The sequence below is a fragment of the Saccopteryx leptura genome, chromosome 6 (assembly GCF_036850995.1).
Source record: "Saccopteryx leptura isolate mSacLep1 chromosome 6, mSacLep1_pri_phased_curated, whole genome shotgun sequence".
In the NCBI taxonomy this organism is placed as follows: domain Eukaryota; kingdom Metazoa; phylum Chordata; class Mammalia; order Chiroptera; family Emballonuridae; genus Saccopteryx; species Saccopteryx leptura.
In genome coordinates, this window is record NC_089508.1 from 31,493,020 (window position 1) to 31,505,296 (window position 12,277).

At 43.6% G+C, this 12,277-nt stretch overlaps 1 pseudogene; it reads left to right on the top strand.

Moving 5' to 3' along the window:
* Positions 1-8,933: 8,933 nt before the first annotated feature.
* LOC136377831 (U6 spliceosomal RNA) lies at positions 8,934-9,003 on the top strand (annotated as a pseudogene).
* The last annotated feature ends 3,274 nt before the right edge of the window (positions 9,004-12,277 follow it).

The following is a 12,277-nucleotide window of genomic DNA, read 5'->3' on the forward strand; positions in this document are numbered from 1 at the left end:
AGAAGAAGCAGGCACCCTCAATATGAAGGGAATGGCACTTGATCTCTCTGGTATTGTTCCCCAAACCCCATAAACCCAGTCAGATCATGAGGAAAACATCAAACAAATCCCACAGAAAGATGTTCTACAAAACACCCAACTAGTATTCCTCAAAAACCAGGAAAGTCTGAGTAACTGTCACAGCCAAGAGGAGCCTAAAGGGGCGTGATGACTAAAGGTGATATCTATTCTAGATGGGACACTGGAACAGGGAAATAAATTAAGTAAAAACTGAGGAAATCTGAATAAAAGATAAACTTTAATTAATAATAATATGTTGATATTGGTTCACTAATCATAATGAAAGTACCATAATATTGTAAGGAATTAATAACAGAGAAACCCTTTTCATAATAAAGAAATCTTTATAGGATTACTCTAGCTAATCAACAAAGAAAGAGTGATAGAATTAAAATATAATCACTTTTATAACCCTTAATGAATGATGAATGAATGTACTAAGCAATGATTATCAATGGCTGATAAATTAAAAAAACAAAATAATCAGATATTATATATCTCTCAGTGGAGGTATATGCCACCATCTATGAGATAGTCTTGAAAAACACACAAACAAAAAATCCCTAAAATGGACCTAACTTCAAATCCAACTTCCAAGATCTAATTTTTACAAGCGCAGGGGACAGAGAAACATGTTAAAAAATACCACAGTTAGGAAATCGGCAAAAAAGTGGGACTTTTACAGGGCAAAGAATTCATTTCTCCAGCAACAAAAACAACCAAGTTATAAAAGAAAAAAATAGAGATGGAGAAGGAAATTACAGACCAGTAGAGGCATAAGAGCCATATTGATCAATTATAATGTGTGAACCCTCTTAAATCCTGGTTCAGACAAACTCATAAAAACTGCAAGACAGTTGGGAAAATGTGTTCACTGCTCACTGATGATAAAATGAGGGGTTGTTCATTTCTTTAGGTATGGTAATAAAATTGGGGTTACATTTTCTTCAGAGTCTAACTTTTAGAGATACACAGTGACATATTTACAGATAAAACGGTACACTGACTTTAATTTGCTTGCACAGAAGGAGCGTGGGTGAGGAGATTAAGTATAGATGAAACCAAGCTGGTGTCATCAGTGATGGTGCATGCTTAAAAATTTTCAGTTTAAAAAGAAAGACAAATTGGAGGGGCGGGGAAGGGACAGAACATTGATTTGCCAAGATCTCCAGCAACCACACTTTCATAATACGAGGTAATTCTTCATCTGTTCCAGTTAAAATCATGATCAGCAATGCTCCCCCAGTCTTTTCTCTTGACCTGGGTAAGGGTAGAGCTCCAGCCGTAACATATGAAGATGAGAGAACCTGTCAAACTAAGATCTCAGGACCTGGGGCCTGGGTTCCAATACTCACCTTTGGGGACCATTTTGCCCATGTGACAATTCACTGTGGGTGCTTCTTTAACCCTTGTTTCCCTCTGTTTTCTATGACCAAAAGCATGGCCATTGGTATTTATTTCCACAGTACAGAAAGACCTTTGGGAAATTGTTGAATGATTGATTTAATTAACACATTGAATGTTCCAGAAAATTTAAATTTAAATTAAGGAAAACACACAATGGAAATAGAGGACAAGTGAGGGGCGGGAGAGGTAAGGTAGGAACTGGGAGACCAGCAGGCTGGGGGGCCGTCAGCGTGGACTCCAAGGTTGCTGGGCGGGGGGAGGGGGGGGCAGGAAGAAGAAAACTCCCACCGGGGGGGGGGGGTCCCCCCAGCCCCCTGCTGCGCGGATGCACGCACCAGAGACTGCCACAGCCGTTCAGGCTGCGGTAACAGAAATACCATAGACTGGGACCCAGGTGGCTTCTGAACAACAGAAGTTTATTTCTCACAGTTCTGGAGGCTGGAAGTGTGAGATCAGGTCGAGTTCTGGGGAGAGTTCTCTCCCAGCCGGGAGACCACTGTCTTCTTGTTGCAGCCTCCCATGGTGGAGAGCAGAGGGTGGGCGCAGTCTCCCACGACTCTTCTGAGGAAACTAACCTCCGTCCGGAGGGCACCACCCTCAGGTCCTCACTGAGTCCTAATCGCCTCGCTTGCCATGGCCCCACCTCCTAAAACCACCGCATTGGGAGGTAGGGATTCAACGTGTGGACTTGGGAAGACACAAACATTCCGTCTATAACACATACCGAAGCCCAAGGCAGAGGCTCAGCAGGCGCAGGAGTCACAGCTTCCTGGCCCCACTGTGCCCCCAGGGAGCTGGCTCTCCACTGATGAGCTGACTACACCACTCACCTCGGCTCTGCTGGTGGGACCACTCCAGTTCCACTGGCCCCGCTGGGACTTAAAGAAAGTGAGGGGAGACGTCACATTGGGGTGACGTCCGTGAGGCAGAGGTGGAGAACCAAAGCAGTTGGCTTTCTAACCCGCCCTAATGGGGCTTCACTGAAGACACTGCGCCTAGCACAGTTTTTGACACCCAGATCAATCCACAACACACACACACACACACACACACACACACACACGCAGAGCAATTCTCCACCCAGTTATAGACATGGAAAATGGACTAGTGAACAGATTTACAGTAAGGGTAAAATAGTGGGAAGGTTTTCCTGTACTAGTTCTGTCATTAACTGGAAACTTTTTTAAAAAGAATGTGAGGACACCAAAGATTCCAAAGCCCCGGACCTCTGTTCTTTTTTTTTTTTTTTTTTTTTTTTTTTTAATTATTTTTATTTATTCATTTTAGAGATGAGAGAGAGAGAGAGAGAAGGGGAGGAGGAGCAGGAAGCATCAACTCCCATATGTGCCTTGACCAGGCAAGCCCAGGGTTTTGAACCAGCGACCTCAGTGTTTTAGGTCGATGCTTTATCCACTGCGCCACCACAGGTCAGGCCAGACCTCTGCTCTTTAATCAGAGTAAGCAGCTCTTTTTCTGGACCTCATCAAACCCCAACAGCTCTCTAGAAGCAAAGGCATCCAAGTGGAAGGGACCCCGAGTCCACATGAAAAGGAAAGTGAACCAGAAGATTGTCTGCCATCCATCTTCCTTCCCTTCCTTCCTTTCTTCCCTTGTTTTTTTTTTTCCTACTTTTTATCCAAGAAAACCTTTTATTACATTTCTGTTACACAAGTAATACATGCTCTTTGTAGAGCAATCAGAGAAGAAAGATTTGGATTTATCTGTCCATGATAATAATATGCAGCCATCTAAAGGCATGCATTCTTTCAAGCATAAGGTTGATCTACATGTACTGACATGAAACAATGTCCATGACATATTGTTTACTGAAACAAGCAAGTTACAGCACAGTGTATGTAGTGTAATCACATTTGTATTAAAATATACATACACATATTTTTATGTGCATACAAATGTCTGGAAAAACATACCAACCTGTCCACAGCAGTCCTCTCTGGGGAATGGAGCGATGGGGGGAAAGCATCCATCTTCTTCTGTCTGGTTTGGATTTGTTACAAGCCTGGAGGAGTCTCATCATATTTTTTCAAAATCTAAGAGAGTAAAGCAAAAAAACATAAATGCAACAAGGGAATTAGTACAGATATTTCAACATTGAAATAAAAAGGAAATATCAATAAGTCAAAAGAAAAAAAGGTCACATATACCTTCAATCTTCCTTCCTTGCTTTGAGGCAGGCACTTGGAATATTTTGTTGCATTGCCCAATCTATTTTTTAAACATGTAATGCACACATTATTTTTATTTTCATAAAAGAGATTTATTATGCACACTATTTCCATTCCTCACCTAATAATACAACATGAACATCTTTCCAAATAGATGAAAAGATCTCTCTATCTTATTGTTTTATTTATTTATTTTTGAGAGCTAGAAACAGAGAGACAGGCAGGCAGGCAGGAAGGGAGAGAAATGAGAAGCGTCACCTTGTAGTTGTGTGACTTTAGTTGTTCATTGATTGCTTCTCATATTTGCCTTGACCAGGGGGCTGTAGCCAAGCCAGTGAACATGCCTCAAGCCAGAAACCTTGGGCTCAAGCCAGCGACCCCACACTCAAGCTGGATGAGCCACTGTTTAAGCCAGTGACCTGGAGGTTTCGAACCTGGGGTGTCAGTGTCCCCAGTCAATGCTCTATCCACTGTACCACTACCAATTAGGCTGTTACTTTGGGTTTTAACGTTAGGATTTTTTTTAATGCTGGAAGGTTTTTAAACTTTGAATTAAGTGAATTAGTCTCTTCCTTTATGGTGTCTCTTTTTGGTGTTATATTTAGAATATCCTCCCACTCCAAGACTACATAAATATTTACCAATATTTTCTTCTAGTGTGACATTAAACCCTTCAGTCCAAAATAAAAAGAATGTGGAAAATTTCCTTGCAGGACATTTGGTCCTGTCTAAAACATCACAGAGACATTTAGTCTGCATAGTTAACATAAGTCCCACTTTCCTACAAGGTTGGAACCCTGATCCATTTGCCTAGCCCTAGTCAGGCCACTAGGGAAGAAGAATTATTATTGCCAATACAGCCACAACACAATTATTAGACCTATAAACCATAATAGTATTTTTTTATGTATTAATCCTGTAAAACAGAAGTAGAAATAAACATTATAGGCTATTTGACCCCAGAAGCAGCTTTTAGGGTTAGACACTTTGGGCAGGATCAAATTTCACGATCCTTTGGCATGGACCAAATGTCTCCTTGAGCGCTTTGGTCAAAGCCAAATGTATGCTAATCACTAATCAGGAAATTTACTTAATTCATTTCACCCCTGGCCAGATAGCTCAATTGGTTAGAACATCAAATTGCCCAGAAGCACAGAGGTTGCCAATTTGATCCCCAGTCTGGGCACACACAGGAACAGCTCGATGTTCCTGTCTCTCTCTCTCTCTCTCTGTCCCCTTCCTCTCTTGATAAAATAAATAAATAAAAATTTTAAAAAGGAATTCACTTCTGTTTATCCAAATAATATATGAAGATATTATGCAAATATCCCTGAGTATTGACAACCGCAAACAAGCCCGGGGCTCCTCGTGAGCCCTGGCGGCACCACCTAGCTGGGCTCCAGTCATGCCAAAGCACCGATTATCCTTGGCAGCAAGACCCAGGCTTGTGACTGGCCGAAGGAGGTCCAAGGGTCAGTTCAGTGTGAATGTCTTGAACAATTTTTTTTTTTCAGGCAGACTGAGGCTGGGGGCAGAGATGTGTCTACGGTTTGGAAAAAACTTAGACTCATCTCATTTTTCTACCTGGATCATGCCAAACCTATCCAGAGCTTTCCACGCAAACTCCAGGAAGCTCGAGTTGTTTCCAACAAGCTCAGAAGCAAGGAGTCCAGGCAGGAAGTCAGCAAGGCCTCGGCTTTACCTTGGAAGCGGGGAGGGCTCGCTGCAGGGAAGAGGGGTAGGAACCTGAGTGAGTCTCCATCATGGAGAAAGCCCACACCTGTGGGGTTTCCCATGCTTTAGGAGACCAGAAGATCCACAGCCTGCCTGGTCACCTCACATCACAACCACCTCTACTGGGCGGCAATGCCAGAGGGCCTGATGAGCGCAGCCCTGGTTTCTAAGAATCAAGTCAAAAAAATAAGATGGTTCGCAGGGAATAACAGCTTAATGAGCATGTGGTTTTAGTGCAGGGTGAATCAATGTTTTGCAGCTGGACAGAGGTGGTGGTCACACAACATTGTGAATATACTAAATGTCACTGAATGTGTTTACTTTAAAATGGTTAATTTTATATTACATAAACTTTACCTCAACTTAAAACAAGAAGATGAGCCTGATCTGTGGTGGTGCAGTGGATAAAGTGTCGACCTGGGAATGCTGAGGTCGCCGGTACAAAACCCTGGGCTTGCCTGGCCAAGGCACATATGAGAGTTGATGCTTTCTGCTCCTCTCCCTTCTCTCTCTCTCTGTGTGTGTGTGTGTGTGTGTCTCTCTCTAAAAAAAAAAAAAAACTGAATGAAGTTAAAACAAGAAGATGATTTGATAGAGCAGATAAATAAAAAATTAATGCCCAAGAATTATCAATACATACCTTGACACAAAACAGAAATGTCCAGTGAAAAAATGGAAACTGGGCCCTGGCAGGTTGGCTCAGTGGTAGAGCGGCAGCCCAGCATGTGGAGGTCCTGGTTTCGATTCCCAATCAGGGCACATAGGAGAAGCGTCCATCTGCTTCTCCACCCCTCCCCCTCTCCTTCCTCTCTGTCTCTCTCTTCCCCTCCCACGGCCAAGGCTCCATTGGAGCAAAGTTGGCCCAGGCGCTGAGGATGGCTCCATGGCCTCTGCCTCAGGCGCTAGAATGGCTCCAGCCGCAAGAGAGCAACACCCCAGATGGGCAGAGCATCGCCCCCTGGTGGGCATGCTGGGTGGATTCTGGTAGGGTGCATACGAAAGTCTGTCTGACTGCCCCCCCATTTCTAACTTTGAAAAAATATTAAATAAAAAAAAACAAAATAAATAAAAAATAAAGGAAACTGGAGGGAAAGTCCATTTTAAAAAGTAACCAGAACTGAAATACTGAGGAGTAAACTTAACAGGAAAGGTGTGAGAGCTGTGCATTTGAAATGATCACATTTAATTTAAGGACAGAATGGAAATAATTTGAATATATGTGGAAAGATTTACCATAATCCTATATCGGAAATCTAAATACTGTGTAAATGGCAAATCTACCCACAGTGTTTTATAAGTTAATTGCAATCTTAATCAAAATCCCAAATTATTTTCCCGAAATGGAAAGTTTTACTAAATAATTCACTTAAAAATGTAGAAAATAGAAAGTACAATCTCTGTAATTTGCTCATAATCCTAAACAGTTCACATGACTTCTTTCAGCAGTCCTACTGTATTGTGTGATGTGTGCATACGTCTTTGGAAAAGCTATAAAACGCAGCGGGAAAGGTGTCAGGCTCTGTAGTCAGTTGATCACAACTCTGCAGCTGAAGGTGTGTATAAATTTAGCCAGATTACTTAACCTCCCTAAACCTCAATGATCTCTTCTGCAAAATGGGGAAGATATTAATACCTATCTCATAGATACGAGGACTAAGTGAAATTTTCATGTTCGAGTACTTAGCCTACTATTTCAGGCATAATGGATCTCAGCCTCTACACACATCCCTATTAACCACCCACCCTGCAACCCCCCCAGCAGTCTCTGGGTTCGAGGCAATCCCAGAAGAGGTGATTTGCTGCCATCTGGTGGCAGCATTGATAAGAGAACAGCTAATATTTTTGTCCGTTGGTTTGATGCTTCTGGTAAACAAGGAATATGATCTACAGGAACGAAGCAATCATTTTTTCTCTTTTATTGGAATGTAATTGACATGTAACATTGTGTAAGTTTAAGGTGTACAACATTTTGATTTGATACTTTTATATATTTTGATATGATTGCCATTGTAGCTACAGGGAATGTAAAGATTCCAACCTGCACTCCTTCCCAGAATCAGAAGACATTGGGGTTCCCAGGAAGCTGATGACAACCTGGGGTCCCTTCAAACCTGTTTTAACATGTTTAGTTGGAGTAGGTATTCTCTATTTAATAAAATGTTTTCTTGTGTCAAATAAGGAATTTCCTGCATGCACTCATATAAAGCTTTAATCATTCACATGTAACCAAGGAAAGAAATCATTTACAACAAACATCGATATAAAACAATGTCCAAACATGCTTAAAAGTTCTCTTGCTGATTTTGTCAGCAAAATATTTCCAAATTTCTTATACTTCTTCTTAGTTTTCTTTTGCAATTTTCCTAATTGGGTGACTTTTTTTAAGGCAAATTTAAGGACTTTTAGGGGGAATAATAATACATCACCCCTTACTGATAACATTATGCCGTGATTACTTGATTTCAGAATTTTGGCTGACTTCAAATGGCTGTCACAGCTGACAGTGTAACCTAGCATTTTATTGGACAGTCTGCGTTTCCATGGTACAGAAATACTTATAGATTGTTTGTTACTGGCAGGGACTTTTTTTTATTCTCGATCTAGGATGCTGTATCAACAAGACAGTGATGGGATTCAAGTAATTTAACAACCAGTTCTCTGCCCTAATGACCGTTTTAAGTATAAAAAAAATGATATACCAAAAGGTAGTTTATTATTTTATACATTTAATATTTAATAAGAATAAATGAGGTATACAAAACTATCAATAGGTTATATTATAAGAAAGAGTTTTAAAATTTAATGAAAAATATTAAATAATATCTGACAAAAAAAACAATAAAACTGTTATTTAAGATATTTCCATGTTACTTCGTGTGTGTGTGTGTGTGTGTGTGTGTGTGTGTGTGTAAGAGACAGGGAGAAAGAGAGGGGGACAGATAGGGACAGACAGGAAGGGAGAGAGATGAGAAGCATCAATTTTTCATTGCAGCAACCTTTTTAGTTGTTCAATGATTGCTTTCTCATATGTGCCTTGACCAGAGGGCTACAGCAGAGCAAGGGACCCCTTGTTTAAGACAACGACCTTGGGTCCAAGCCATCAACCTTTTGGCCTCAAGTCAGCGACCATGAAGTCATGTCTATGATCCCACACTCAAGCCAGCAACCCCGCGTTTAACCTGGTGAGCCCACACTTAAGCTGACAACCTCAGAGTTTTGAAACTGGGTTCTCTGCATCCCACTCTGACATTCTATCCACTGTGCCACCGCCTGGTGGCCAAGCAGTATTACTTCTTGATTGGCATCCTCACTTCCAACTGAAGTTCCAAACACGAGGCAATTAAAATGTAGCATTTCACCAAGGGTATTATGAGTTTTATTAAATGAATAAATAAACATTACAAGCATAGTTCCGTCAAATTTTTTTCACCTATGGATGGAATGAACATTCCTACAGGTGCTTAGAATGCGCTGTTGCACAGATGAACGTTAAAAAAGAGTAAGGAATGTCCCTGGCTGGATAGCTCAGTTGGTTAGCACAGAGGTGTGCTTGCTTCGGCAGCACATATACTAAAATTGGAACGATACAGAGAAGATTAGCATGACCCCTGCGCAAAGCACGGCGGTTGCTGGTTTGATCCCCAGTCAGGGCACATACAGGAACACAATGATGTTTCTGTCTCTCTCTTTCTCTCCCTTCCTCTCTCTCTAAAATCAATCAATAAATTATTTTTTAAAATAGTAAGGAATGTAAATTTGTGATTTTCACATTGGGCAGGGCGGCTGCCCAGGCGCCCACCTTCGAGGGAACCCTGATTACAAGTGACATTTTAACAACTGGTTTGCCGAACTCAAACAATTAGACATTGGTTCTGCCAAACTAGTGTGAACTGACTGAATCCCCCCCTTGCAACGAAGGTAGGCAGGTCCAGTTTACTTTTCCCCCCCAGGAACAGGGTTGCATTTAGAAATCTGAGTTAACTGATTAGAATCCCAATACACTCCAGCAATTTATTTAACGTATGTATTATGAAGTATTTATTTTCTACATCTCAATAATGCATATATGTGTTACAAAGAATAATAAAATACAGCAGTACACACTGCCCAGATCAAAAAAGAGAAACTTGGCCTGACCTGTGGTGGCGCAGTGGATAAAGCGTCGACCTGGAAATGCTGAGGTCGCCGGTTCAAAACCCTGGGCTTGCCTGGTCAAGGCACATATGGGAGTTGATGCTTCCAGCTCCTCCCCCCCTTCTCTCTCTCTGTTTCTCTCTCTCCCCCTCTCTCTCTCCTCTCTAAAAATGAATAAATAAAAAAATTAAAAAAAAAAAAAAAAAAGAGAACCTTGACAGGGACCCTAAGACACTGCATACCGTGTCCCCCCCACCGAGGGGGACCCAATCCAATGATGTTTTTGCACCCTGTGTTGGTCAGAGTGCCTGGCTGAAGAGCACAGACGTAACTTTCCTGGTCTTAAACAAAAGGGGGTTTGTTGAAAGAACAGAGGGCTTCTCACAGAACCCATAGGAAGCTGAAGGGTCCGATCAGACTTAAACAGGCAGGAACCAGCAGGACGGTAGGCTGGCCTGCCACCTTCCACACTGGCTAACTGCTCCCCAGACAGGAGCCCATTTTACTTTTTTTTTCTTTTTTTAAACTTTATTTAGAAAATTAACTTTAACAGGGTGATATTAACCAATAAGAGTAGTACATAGTTTTCTTTTTTTTTTAATTTTTAAAATAATTTTATTTTTTTAATGGGGCAACATCAATAAATCAGGATACATATATTCAAAGATAACATGTCCAGGTTATCTTGTCGTTCAGTTATGTTGCATACCCATCACCCAAAGTCAGATTGTCCTCTGTCACCTTCTATCTAGTTTTCTTTGTGCCCCTCCCCCTCCCCCTTTCCCTCTTCCTCTCCCCCCTCCCCCCATAACCACCCCACTCTTATCAATGTCTCTTAGTCTCACTTTTATGTCCCACCTACGTATGGAATAATGCAGTTCTTGGTTTTTTCTGATTTACTTATTTCACTTCGTATAATGTTATCAAGATCCCACCATTTTGCTATAAATGATCCGATGTCATCATTTCTTATGACTGAGTAGTATTCCATAGTGTATATGTGCCACATCTTCTTTATCCAGTCATCTATTGATGGGCTTTTTGGTTGTTTCCGAGCCCATTTTACTTTTGTCTTTAAGTCATCCTTCATTCACAGTAAAACAGTTTTCTAAACCTGGGTTGTCTGTCTGTCCACATTAAGCAAGGGGGTGGCTTCTGGGACTTCGAACCCCGGGGCAGTTGAGTGCCCCAGAGCTGCCAGCTGGTCCACCCACACCTGTCTCTGCTCATCCTCAGGTTTCTATATTGGAGGGAAGCCACGCAGGCAAACGGGGCACTGAATGAAGAGTACGTGAAAAGCGTCCCGTGAGGCCGCAGGATGAACGTTACTGAGTGCACACAGACATGACGGGCATACGGGAGGGACAAAATACTTCCCTCCAAGGACAGTTGAGTCCCTAACAGGATGGGGAGGATTCCAAAATGGTGTCAGGTCGTGGCAGACCCTTGTATGTCTTCATAAAAAGTTTGGATTTTAATCCTGTAGGACATGGAGGGCTGCTAAACGGGGGGTGTGTGTGTGTGTGTGTGTGTGTGTGTGTGTGTGTGTGTGTGTGTGTGGTTGTGCTGCTGGTAAGACTCAACTCAAAGAGACCCGTTGGTCGTGGGGTTGAACTGACTCAGTTTTGACTGCTGCTTGAATTCTCAAAGAGAAAGAAAGGTAAAGGGAGGAATGGGGGCCTCTCCATTCCCTTGGCGTTGGCGTCATTCTCCCGCCCAGCTCCCTCCCTTCACACCTTCACCCCTGAGGGTGTACAGTGACTGATTCACCGGAGAGCTCAGGAGAAGGAGCCAAGATTGTAGGTCAGCCTTTCCCCACTGTCTTCTCTTGGGAGCCCAGCTCCCAGCAGGCAGTCTGCGTTCAGACAGAACCTGCAGTGGAGAGTCCCAGCGTTCTGACACACCCTCTCCTGGGTCTCCACCGCCTCACCCGTCCTTCCTCCTCGGTCTCCTTGGCTAGATCTCCCTCCTCGCCCCCAGCTCCCAATGCTGGGAAGCCTGAGCTCCGACCTCAGGCCTCACGTCCATGTCCTCATTGGGGGAAGCCTCAGAGCTCCGACCTCAGGACTCACGTCCATGTCCTCATTGAGGGAAGCCTGAGCTCCGACCTCAGGCCTCACGTCCATGTCCTCATTGGGGGAAGCCTCAGAGCTCCGACCTCAGGACTCACGTCCATGTCCTCATTGGGGGAAGCCTCAGAGCTCCGACCTCGGGCCTCACGTTCATGTCCTCATTGGGGGAAGCCTGAGCTCCGACCTCAGGCCTCACGTCCATGTCCTCATTGAGGGAAGCCTGAGCTCCGACCTCAGGCCTCACGTCCATGTCCTCATTGGGGGAAGCCTCAGAGCTCCGACCTCGGGCCTCACGTTCATGTCCTCATTGGGGGAAGCCTGAGCTCCGACCTCAGGCCTCACGTCCATGTCCTCATTGGGGGAAGCCTCAGAGCTCCGACCTCAGGCCTCACGTCCATGTCCTCATTGGGGGAAGCCTGAGCTCCGACCTCAGGCTTCACGTCCATGTCCTCATTGAGGGAAGCCTGAGCTCCGACCTCAGGCCTCACGTCCATGTCCTCATTGGGGGAAGCCTGAGCTCCGACCTCAGGCCTCACGTTCATGTCCTCATTGAGGGAAGCCTCAGAGCTCCGACCTCGGGCCTCACGTCCATGTCCTCATTGGGGGAAGCCTCAGAGCTCCGACCTCAGGACTCACGTCCATGTCCTCATTGGCAGTCCCAGCACCAGAACTGCCGCCTACACC